Raw genomic sequence first — 11,747 nt, 5'->3', positions numbered from 1 at the left:
ACACACTGGGACCTGTCAGGGGGTGGAGGGTAGGGTGAGGGAGAGCATTAGGATAAATACCTAATGCATGCAGGGCTTAAAACCTAGATGATGGGTTGATGGGTGCAGCAAACCACCATAGCACATATATACTTATGTAACAAACCTGCACATCCTGCACCTGTATCCCAGAACTTAAAGTATAATAATAAAAAAAAGTGAGAACCTAAAAAAATAAATAAAATAGTACATTTTTCTTTATAAACTGAGGAACGAATTTAAGGCAACTACGTTGATAGAATATTTTAAAACATGAAAAAAGCAATACAACAAAACCATCCAATACATTTATAAGTCTGTAAATGAAATGTGGGAGAATGGAAAAAATGTGAAGACAATATTTTGAGTACAAGTTTACTGGCCTATTTGAATAAACAGCAGTTTATTCAATAGGAACATACCTCCCATGGAGCAATTTGCATTTCCCATTACTGTAAATAAAATTGTCTTCCAAGACAGTGAAAATGCGTGAACAACAACTTCTCCACTTGCAGAATGATACTTGAAATGAAAGGCAAGATGCACACCCCCCATGACCACGGAGACAGGTCGTAGATGATTTCAAGTGAACACAAGGCGTGATAGGGGTCTCATGGCTGCTGTCTAGACAAGTGTAATTTTACATGGACAAGTGTATTATTTAAGAGCACATGTTTGGTTTAAAACCTCTCTCAAACCCACACATTATTATTTTTGTTTGTTTATGAAAACAAATTAAATGAGAAAAAGTGACTTGCCCCCTCATGCAAATGCCATTCCTACCCATTTCTACTATTCCTGAGTCATCAGACATTTCTAGATCAAACAGTTCAAAATTTTTTCCAGAATTTTTTTTTTAATAGTAGAAACTCAGTTTTAAAAGTTTGTGTCCTCCTGTAAGAATATAATGATGAAATTATATCAATCTACTCATCACCTATGTAGATTGACCACTTTTTTACTTTTTTGTATGCAACTAAGTCTATCTACTCAATTCTCTACCAATCTCTGTGAGTTCCTTGAGCAATTTCTGTCATCGTATATGTAACATACCATTATTTGAGTCATCGTTTAAAAATAATCACTATAGGCTGGGTGCAGTGGCTCACGCCTGTAATCCCAGCACTTTGGGAGTCCAAGGCAGGCGGATCACGAGGTCAGGAGATTGAGACCATCCTGGCCAACATGGTGAAACCCTGTCTCTACTAAAAATACAAAAATTAGCTGGATGTGGTGGCATACACCTGTAGTCCCAGCTACTCAGGAGGCTGAGGCAGGAGAATTTCTTGAATCTAGGAGGCAGAGGTTGCAGTGAGCTGAGATCGTGCCACTGCACTCCAGCCCAGGGACAGTGTGAGACTCTATCTCAAAATAATAATAATAATGACTATATATTCCCTGTCGTTTGATGAAAAACATATAATTAATGCTTTTCTAAATAGAGAGACCTAGATAACCAATACTCAGACTTATAATTTTATGCCCAGTCACAACCATTTTTACGACCTGGTCATGATTATTAGCTACAGAAATGGAATTGACAAGCCCTTAGAAACACATCTGAAGTGAAAAATTTAGGTTATAAAAGATAGTGTTGCCATGTCTAAGACAACGTTTGTCCCCTCCAAGATATGAAACACTTCAATGCAAATCTTCATCACTGCTGATTTATCTCAAATTTCCAGAACTAATGAATCAACTGGATCATTGACAAGGTATCAAAAGTGCCTTAATATACATGGTGGCGTATTTTCTGCAGGGATTGTCCAGTTCAAGGGCTCCTTGAAGGGACAGAGGACAGAACAGTGGTATTAGATCGTACTAAGTGAAGGATTTTTACCTTTAAAATGCAGCGATGAGTTAAAACAGAGAAGTCAACCAATATTTCACATATATAACATTTATAGCCAGAGGAGACACCGCCAACAGTTGCCACTACATTGGGAATTTCTGGTTCTTTTCTCTTTGCCTTAAATTCGGGTGTCTTTTATGAGTAATCAAAAGCAGCAAAAGCCAATGCTATCCGGCCAGTGTTTCAAAACCAGAAAAAAACATAAAAAAGAGACGTTTGACCCTACTCAGCTTCAAGACTGTATTATTCAAGGCTTAACTGAAACCAGTCTTGATTTGGAAGCAGTAACTAAGCTTCTTTATGCTTCTGGAGCAAAACGTGATTACCATCGGTATGCAGAAACACTCTTTGACATTCTGGTGGCTGGTGAAATGCTGGCCCCAAGTGGTACAGTGGCAGATGACATGATGTGTACAGATGTCTGTGTGTTTGCAGCCCAAGAAGACCTAGAGACCATGTAAGCACTTGCTCATGTTTTTAACAAGTTAATCAGGTGCTACAAATACCCGGAGAAAGGTGGAGTTTTTTTTTGTTTTTGTTTTTGTTTTTTGAGATGGAGTTTCACTCTTGTTGCCCAGGCTGGAGTGCAATGGCACGATCTCAGATCACTGTAACCTCTGCCTCCCAGGTTCAAGTGATTCTCCTGCCTCAGCCTCCCGAGTAGCTGGGATTATAGGCATGCACCATCACGCCCAGCTAATTTTGTATTTTTAGTAGAGATGGAGTTTATCCATGTTGGTCAGGCTGGTCTTGAATTCCTCAGCTCAGGTGATCTGCCCACCTCCACCTCTCAGTGCTGGGATCACAGGTGTGAGCCACCACACCTTAGCCTGCTGCTGCTGTTCTTAAAGGGTTTTTCAGAGTCGGAGAGGAACAAGCTGGCTATGTTGACTGGTGTCCATCTGGCTAATGGAACAATGCATCCATTTTTAATAACCTTTATAAAAAGAATTTGGTTAAAGAAGGGGTTTCAGCAGCTTTTGCTGTGAAGCTCTTTGAATCATGAATAAATAAAAAAGATATCAATGTGGTAGCTGCAAGTCTTCGGAAAATCAGCATGGATAACAGACTGATAGAACTTCTTTCTGCCAACAAGCAAAGCATTGAACACTTCACAGAGTATTTTACTGAGGCAGGCTTGAAAGAGCTTTCAGAATATGTTTAATATCAGCAAACCATCAGAGCTCATAAGGAGCTCCAGAAAGAACTTCAAGAACAGATGTCTTGTGGTGATCTATTTAAGGATATAATTTTATATGCCAAGGAGGAGATTAAAAAAACCAAAATCAGGATCAATTATCATTGGAACAGTCTGGTGGAGTGGAATGAGCACTGTGGAATGGAACAAAAAAGAAGAGCTTGTAGCGGAGCAAGCCATCAAGCCCTTGAAGCAATATAGCCGTCTATTGGAGATAACGACCTTTGAAACACCATGGATGCAGCTGGAGGCCATTGTCTTAAGCTTAAAAATATGCAGGAACAGAAAAACACCACAATTTCACTTACAACAGGGAGCTTAGCATTGGGTACACATGGACATAAATACAGAAACAATGGACACTGGGGACTACTACAGAGGGAGAGAGGGAGAAGGCCAAAGCTGAAAAACTACCTATTGGGTCCTGTCTGGGTGATGGGATCATTCATACCCCGAACCTCAACATCACAGGGTATACCCATGTAACAAACCTGAACATGTGCACCTTGTCTCTAAAGTAATAGTTGAAATTATAAATTATTTTTATCTCCTTATAATAGAAATAAAAACATGGACACCAAAATTAAAAAAAAAAAGATTCATGAGAGGAAGATAAAACAACAGTGACAGGAAGGGGCACGCGGCCCTCAGAATGGACCTTCATGAATGTGCAGTATCTTTCTCTGGAGCTCCATTTCAGTAAAAACATGTGCGATGGCCGGGCGCGGTGGCTCACACCTGTAATCCCAGCACTTTGGGAGGCTGAGTTGGGTGGATCACCTGAGGTCAGTGTAAGGTATATTGCCAAGTTGAAATGAGGAAACTGAGGCCAGTGTGAGAAAATGAGAATCCAATTTATTCAGCTCCCAGGTGAGGTTCTGTGGTCCGGGAAGGGGCCAGAGAAGTCGCACTGGGCTTCTCAGGGTGTGGAGTTTTATAGGGAGTGGAGGTAATTGATTGGTCTTTAGGGAAACAAAGAGCAGACAGTTTTATTGGTGAGTTTCATTGGTGAGGGGTTTGACTGATTACTAGGGAAACAAAGAGCAGAGAGTTTCATTGGTGAGGGGAAGTCAAGGTGCTGATGGGGCGAGCTGCCATTGGTTGCCAGGCGGGACAACTGGTGGGCTGACCGACTGGGGAGGTCAATGTTAAGCTGCCGTTGGACAAATCTTTGGTGGGCTTTTTAAATTTTGAAGGGGTCGAGTGAGGAATGCAGGAGTGGGGGTGTGGAACCTGCATAGAGAGACCAGATAGGAGTGGGTGTGGGGAGCCAGCATAGAGAGGCCAGCATGGAGAGGCTGGCACGGGGAGACATAAGTGTGTCCATTTAACTCCCGGTGAAGCAGCCGGCCTTACATCCCAACCTTTTTGATGATATAGGACGCCGCTTCTTTCTGGCTACTTCCTGCTGAACGGGGGTGGAATGGGGAGGTTAGTTGGCCGGTGCCTTGGTTGGGAGTTGGACATAGGGGTGAAGTAGCATCTGATTTACAGCCACTCTGGAGATTTTTTCATGTGAGCTTGTAAAAACCTCAGAAAGAACGGAGCTAACATTAGTAGAAGGCATACCACGATGAGGGGAATGATAACGTGAGCTAGCCAGGTAAATATGGGAGAATGCCACCAGTTAAGGGAAGAGCCCGGTGTATTCTGTTTCCTTTAGAGGTCTTCTTGGAGGCGGTAGAGAGTATTGACATTTTCTTCTACTAGGCCTGTTTCATTGATGTAATAGCAACACTGTTCCTGGAGAAATAGACAGGTACCTCCTTTTTCTGCCGTTAACAGGTCTAGGGCCTGCTGGTTTTGGAGAGTTACATGAGCCAGTGACATTATCTGCCACTGGAGGGATGCCAGAGAGGCGGCTGATGCCTTAATGGCCACACAGAGCTTGTCCTCCAGTTGAGTGGCTGAAGTGACGCTGTAGCCCATGGCTTCACTTCCTATTTTAGCTGCTGCTAAAGAGGATGCTAAAGAGAGGCCTATTACTATTGGGAGGAAGACTGCTTGTTTGTCCTGGTGATTAGGGGACGGTGCAATGAGGGACAGGAACTCGGATTGTCCATACACTTTTAACTGTGGGACTAGGGTAACGGGAACACAGGGGAACGTGAAGGACGTTTTGATAACTTTGGTTAGGGTTCCATTACACTAAAAGTATTCCCCTGGAGGTGTATAAAGGGAAGATTTTACATTTGCTGTGGTGTTGCACCTGAGGCTGGGGTTGTTAGCTGTCCTGTAACATAGAGAGAGAGACTGGTAGTATATATTGAATAAGGGGATTCCTGTTAAGGTGGTGTTAGGTCCTGTGGGCATTAGTGACAGGTTGAATCCAGTCCGGAGGGGAACTGTGGCTAAGGGACGGTTGTTAAGAGAGGCACATAAAAAGCAGTGAGCGAGGTTTACTGTTTTGGTTAACATGTTGGCTCCCTGCTGTACTGGAGTTAACTAGGAGAAAGGATGAGAGGGTTTGATTTGGTTAGTTAGGGTGGCTTTATTTTTAGGATTGTATGGCTCACAGAGCCAAGTTGTTTTATAACTTTAGGGACAATGCAGGTATAGGACTGGAATATTGGCTATGTTTCCTGGGGGTATTTTTGGCTGCCGCATACAAGAGCTTAGCCAGAGTAGCAAAGTTAGGAATTCAGTGATGAAAAATCCCACAAATTTTAGAAAGGAGAGGATTTTGTTAGCTGTTTTGGGGGGCTGCAGTGCAAGTGGTGCCTTTTGACGGTCTGTCCTTAAGCCCTTAGTTTGGGAAGTAAGGTGAATACTTAAATAGATTACTGAGGTGACCGACAGCTGTGCTTTGGAGGGGGAAATCTGGTATTCCCTAGACCCAAGGAAATTAAGGAGAGTGGCAGTATGCTGCCGTGACATGGAGAGGGAAGGGCTGCAAAGCAGCAGGTCGTCCACGTACTGTAAGAGGAGACTAGGCTGAGGGGGGCAAAAGGTTAGGTTAGCTACTAATGCTTGTTTAAATATGTGAGGGCTGTCTCTAAAGCCCTGGGGCAGGACCATTTAGGTTAACTGCTGCGAGAGGTTAGTGTTGGGATTGGTCTAAGTAAAGGCAAAGAGGAAATAGGACTTAGGGTGAAGAGGAATGGTAAAGAAGGCATTCTTGAGGTTAAGGACTGTAAAATGAGAAGTAGTGGAGGGAATGTTTGATAATAGTGTGTATGGATTGGGAACTACAGGGTGGAGGGGAATTACTGCCTCATTGATTAGGCACAGGTCCTGAACCAGGTGAAAGCTGCACGGCTTTTGGACTGGCAAGATAGGAGTGTTGCAAGGGGAACTGGTAGGAATAAGGAGTCCCTGTGCTAGGAGTTAGGTGATAATAGGCTTTAGGCCCTGGCGGTGGGTTTTTCAGATGGGAAATTGAGGACATGAGGGAAAGTGGATAGGATTTTTAAGAAGTATCTTAGCTGGCATGTGATGTCTGGCCACTACAGGCTTACAGGTATTCCATACTAAGGGATTAACTACATTAGGAGGGATAGGGGGTTGAGACAAGGGGTTGAGCCTAGGCGTAGGGTTAGTTAGGAGGGGCAGTAGGAGGTGAGTGGGTGATGGGTTTGAGTATGGGGGCCAGTAAGTTGGAGAGTGGCCCCCACAGTTTGGAGAATATTTCATTTTAATAGGGGAACTGGGCATAAGGGTATGAATAGAAAAGAGTGAGAAAAGGGGTGTCTTTGGAGGACACAGGCTAAAGGATGAGTTTGATTAGGGCAGGAAGGCTCTTTATTAATTCCCATAACTGAAACTTGGGAAGGTATACTAGGCCCTGAGTAGGAAGGCAATACAGAATAGGCAACCCCCATGTCCATTAAGAAGGAAATGGACTTACCCGCTCTTCGTAGCATTACCCTGGGCTCGGCAAGTGTGATGGGGGTCTCCGAGTTTGGGCTGCATCAATTATCCATGAGGCCAAGGAGTTCAAGTGAAGGGACTGCATCCTTTGGACTGGCTTGCCCCTCACATGGAGATGCAGGGGGTGAGCCTGTAGTCCGGAATGGGCAGTCTACCTTCTAGTGTCGAGTTCATTTGCAGATCAGACAGGGTCCGGGAGGTGGACGTGGACAGGGGCACTGCCGGGTCCAGTGTCCCTCTTGGCCACATTTGAAGCAGGGCCCGGGCGGGACCTTTGAAGCAGTCTGGGTGGGTTCTAGGGGACCTTTTTGGAGGAACTTTGAGGAGTTTCCCCCACCAGATGCTGGGCGTGCTGCTGGCCTTAGGGCTGCTATGATAGCTTGGGTTTGGAGGCTTACCTGTTGCTGTAAATGGGCCTGGCAGATGGCCTTAGCCTTTTCCTCCCGGCTTTTTTTTTTTTTTTTTTTTTTTTTTTTTTTTTTTTTTAATGTTTGGTGCTGACTGGGAGATAAAATGGGCTGCTAGGAGGGTGGTTCTGGCTGGGGAGTCTGGGTCTACTTGGGTATGTAGGACTATAATGTTGGTTAATTGGTTAAGGAAGGCAGCTGGGTTTTCAGTAGGACCCTGGGTTATTTTATGCAGCTTATTATAATTAACTACCTTATGAGCTGCACCTTGCATGTTTGCTAGGAGTTACTGAAGCATTTGGTCTTGGCGGTGGTGGTTACTTTTATTAGGAGTAAGGGTAGAGGACAGAATTACATAAATGTTATGCTAGGTTAAGTTATAGGCTTGAGTGAAATAGGGAAATTCCTTAGTATAAACAGTAGAATTGGTGGAGAATGATCTTAGGCGTTTTTTTAATGGTGGACAAGTTAGAGAGAGAGAAAGGAACGTGTACCTGGACTACACCCTCCATTCCAGCCATCTCAGGGAGAGGACAAAGGAGGGAGTTCTCATCAGTGGACATGCTGTGCAGGCGAATGTGAGCACTAGTGGGTGGGGTTACATTAGGACTTGGGAGGGCAGGAGGTGGCTGGGGTTTTGAAAGGGGAGGAGCAGAAGGGATTTGAGATTCGGTATAGAGGGGACAAAGTGGGGAACCCCCATTGGTGGGAGCACTGTGTGAGCGAGTGTGGGCGCTGACCAGAGAGGTTAAGACCTGGGGAAGCGGGAGGGGTTTGGGGTTCTGCATAGGGTGGAGGATTATTAGGTTGGGTTGTGGGTAGGGAGAGTTTTTCAGGCAAGTCGGGATTAGAGAAGGAGGAGGAGGAGGTCGCTTGTGGGGCTGAAGGCTGTTTGGGTAAGTCCTTTGCTAGGAGCACCTGAGCCGTAGTACAAGAGGAACAGAGGTTGGGGTGGGCGCAGAGATACCAGAATGCTTGGATGTAGGGAACCTCGGCCCACTTGCTGTTCCTTTGGCAAAAATTGTTTAAATTAGTGAGGACATTAAAGTTAAGTGTGCCCTCTGGAGGCCACTTAGACTGGTTGTTTAGCGGATACTGTGGCCAGGCTATGGTGGAGAGGAAGAGTAGCCTTTTCTTTTTTATAGAGAGGCCCAGCTTGGGTAGGTTTAGAACTAGGCATCCCAGTGGTGACTTAGGGTTTGGGTGGGATTTCTGGTTACCCATGATTTTTTTTCTTTTTTTTTTTTTTTGTGAAACAGGAGGATTTTATTAAGGTGGCTACTGGCTTAGTAGATTAGCATCTTAATATTAAGCACTTAACAAAGACAGGGCTTGGCTTTTTATATATGAAGTACACAGTGACACTAAAACAAGTTTGCAGGCATAGAACAAAGGTAATTCATTAAGCAGTAATAGGTACTTAACTTAGGCTTACATGTGATAGTTGCTATGTGACCCAGATGTTTGCTATCTGTAGAGCTCAAGGATTTTAGCACAGGCCTTATCTATTTCTTTTTGATACAGTGTTTAGAAAGCTAGAGTCCTGCCTGCTTGGGCATTTTTTATGACCTTCACTGTAGAAACTTACAGTTATTAGCAATAGAGAACAAGAATACAAGAATTTGTAAACTTATAAAACTTGCAAAGCAGGATACAATTTTACTGGAAGGGAAAAAAACTCACTTACACACTTACTTGGGAACAGAAGGAGAAACAGAAAGAGAAATTGAAAATATTTAAACGGGAGCTGACTTGCCAAAGGGCGAGTTTTGGGGTTAGGAGCCGAGGTTTAATCCAGGCCTTAAGGGCCTGGAGGAGTAAACAGGACTTCTGGTTACCCGAGCCTCACTTGCTGCTGCAGAGATGACCGGTAGGCATCCCGGACGGCACTACCGGACACCGGAGAGGGTTCAGGAAGAAGGGGACGTCTCCCTCAGGTTCCTGACCCTCCACAGACCCCTTACGGGGGGAAGACAAGAGTGTAGGAATGTCTCCTCTACACTCAGGTCCTCAGGACGGAGCCGGGGCCCTGGGCCCATGGCGAAAGGAGTCCCTGACGCAGCCGCGGTTACAGACAGGGAGTCCAGAGGCAAGCAGCAGGAGAGGCTATGGGTAACAGAAGTCTTACCTTGCGGCGGAGTGGCTCCCTGGTCCAGCTTCAGGTGGAGGAGTCAGTTTCCCCCTTAGGAGGGGGTCTCACAACCCCTCCCGGCACCAGCTGTAAGGTATATTGCCAAGTTAAAATGAGGAAACTGAGGCCAGTGTGAGAAAATGAGAATCCAATTTATTCAGCTCCCGGGTGAGGTTCTGTGGTCCGGGAAGGGGCCAGAGAAGTCGCACTGGGTTTCTCAGGGTGTGGGGTTTTATAGGGAGTGGAGGTAATTGATTGGTCTTTAGGGAAACAAAGAGCAGACAGTTTCATTGGTGAGGAGGGTTGATTGATTATTAGGGAAACAAAGAGCAGACAGTTTTATTGGTGAGTTTCATTGGTGAGAGGTTTGATTGATTACTAGGGAAACAAAGAGCAGAGAGTTTCATTGGTGAGGGGAAGTCAAGGTGCTGATGGGGTGAGCTGCCATTGGTTGCCAGGCAGGACTACTGGTGGGCTGACCGGCTGGGGAGGTCAATGTTAAGCTGCCGTTGGACAAATCTTTGGTGGGCTTTTTAAATTTTGAAGGGGTCGAGTGAGGAATGCAGGAGTGGGGCTGTGGAGCCTGCATAGAGAGACCAGATAGGAGTGGGTGTGGGGAGCCAGCATAGAGAGGCCAGGATGGGGAGAGATAAGTGTGTCAGCATGGAGAGGCCAGCACGGGGAGACATAAGTGTGTCCATTTAACTCCCGGTGAGGTAGCCGGCCTTACAGTCAGGAGTTCAAGAACAGCTTGATCAATATGGCAAAACCCCCTCTCTACAAAATACAAAAATTAGCTGGGTGTGGTGGCACACGCCTGTAGTCCCAGCTACTCTGGAGGCTGAGACAGCATAATCACTTGAACCTGGGAGGCGGAGTTTGCAGTGAGCTGAGATCACACCACTGCACTCCAGCCTGGGCAACGGAGGGAGACTCCATCTTAAAAAAAAAAATTACAATAAATTAAATTTTAAAAATTAAAATAAAAAATGAAAAACTAATATAAAATAATAGAAATGTAAGTAAAACCTATTGAAATGCCACTGTATACATCTTTTAAAGTAGAAAAAATCTAATACCTTGTAATGGTGAAACTATAAGACATGATTTTATGAATTCTGTTGGTAGCATTGTAAATTAGGACATCTTTCGGAGGGTTAATTTTTAATAAAAAGTGAGTCTAAAGATGTTTCCACTCTCTGAACAATAATCCTACTTACAGAGCATGATCCTAAGGAAGTTGTTCAACAGAATAAAGGCATATAGATAATGACTGGCATCATTGAATTACTTACTAAAACCACATAGGAAGCAATCTAAATATTCTGTGATCAACTTCCACTGCACCCTATACACTCTTCTTTTATACTGCTTATCACATTTTAATTATTTGTTTGACAACTGTCTGACCACTAGATAGTAAGTTCCATGAGGGTAGGGGTGTCTCTGTCTTGATCTCTGGCACATAATAAATATAGAAGAAAACTAAATAAATATAGAAAAATGAGAGTGCCCATCCCTTGACTCCACTTTTCCTAAACCCAATCTAAGATCTTCTGACAGCTGCTCTGTCTGAAGAGACTGCCTGGCCAGCATAGCTCTCTTACTCTAGAAAGCAATACATTCTAACTTTGTCTACTTATTTCAGACATTGGAGTCTCATAACCTGTGGAAATAACTCTGTAAATTCATTAAATTTAATAACATTATACTTTATTTTTCTTAATAAAATACAAATGAAGTTTATAAATCCTTTAATTCATTTTATTGTGATTTAAACTTCCACAATTACTAGTAAAAGAATAAACAGTGAGTAATGACAATTGGGCTTTTCTCCCCAAATGGAAAAACATTAACATAGAGAATTTCACTTATTAGAGGGAAACAAAAGAATTGCCCCCAAAAGCACATAATTGTCAGAATGAACCCCCATTGAGCTGTAAGTTTGTGATACCCAATAGCTAACCAAGGAGAGAGAGGTCAAGCAGGCTGGCTGATATATGGGTCTGGAATTCAGGAGAGAGATCTAGGCTGGAGATACAAATCTAAAAATAATGAACAGGTACAGGGTAGTAAAAGTCATAAGAAAGAAGATTGAAGACTGAGCCCTGGACGGGTCAATGTCTGTGAAAGGTGGGAGATGAGGTGAAGCAAGGGAGATGGACGATGGCGGATGGACTAGGAAGGTAGGAGGAGAGGTCAGGTGAGTGATGGCATCCTGAAAGCCACATGAAGAAATTGTTATGTAAAAGAGAGTTTCCCATTGGGTCA

The 11,747-nt window shown here is 44.0% G+C and overlaps 1 pseudogene; it reads left to right on the top strand.

Annotated features, from left to right (window-relative positions):
- Positions 1-2,007: 2,007 nt before the first annotated feature.
- Positions 2,008-3,390, top strand: LOC135276232 (eIF5-mimic protein 2-like; annotated as a pseudogene).
- Positions 3,391-11,747: the final 8,357 nt, after the last annotated feature.

Source organism: Aotus nancymaae, unplaced genomic scaffold (genome assembly GCF_030222135.1).
Source record: "Aotus nancymaae isolate 86718 unplaced genomic scaffold, 86718_ANA_hifiasm-v0.15.2.pri h1tg000021l, whole genome shotgun sequence".
In the NCBI taxonomy this organism is placed as follows: domain Eukaryota; kingdom Metazoa; phylum Chordata; class Mammalia; order Primates; family Aotidae; genus Aotus; species Aotus nancymaae.
This window is presented reverse-complemented; position numbering and strand designations above follow the sequence as displayed.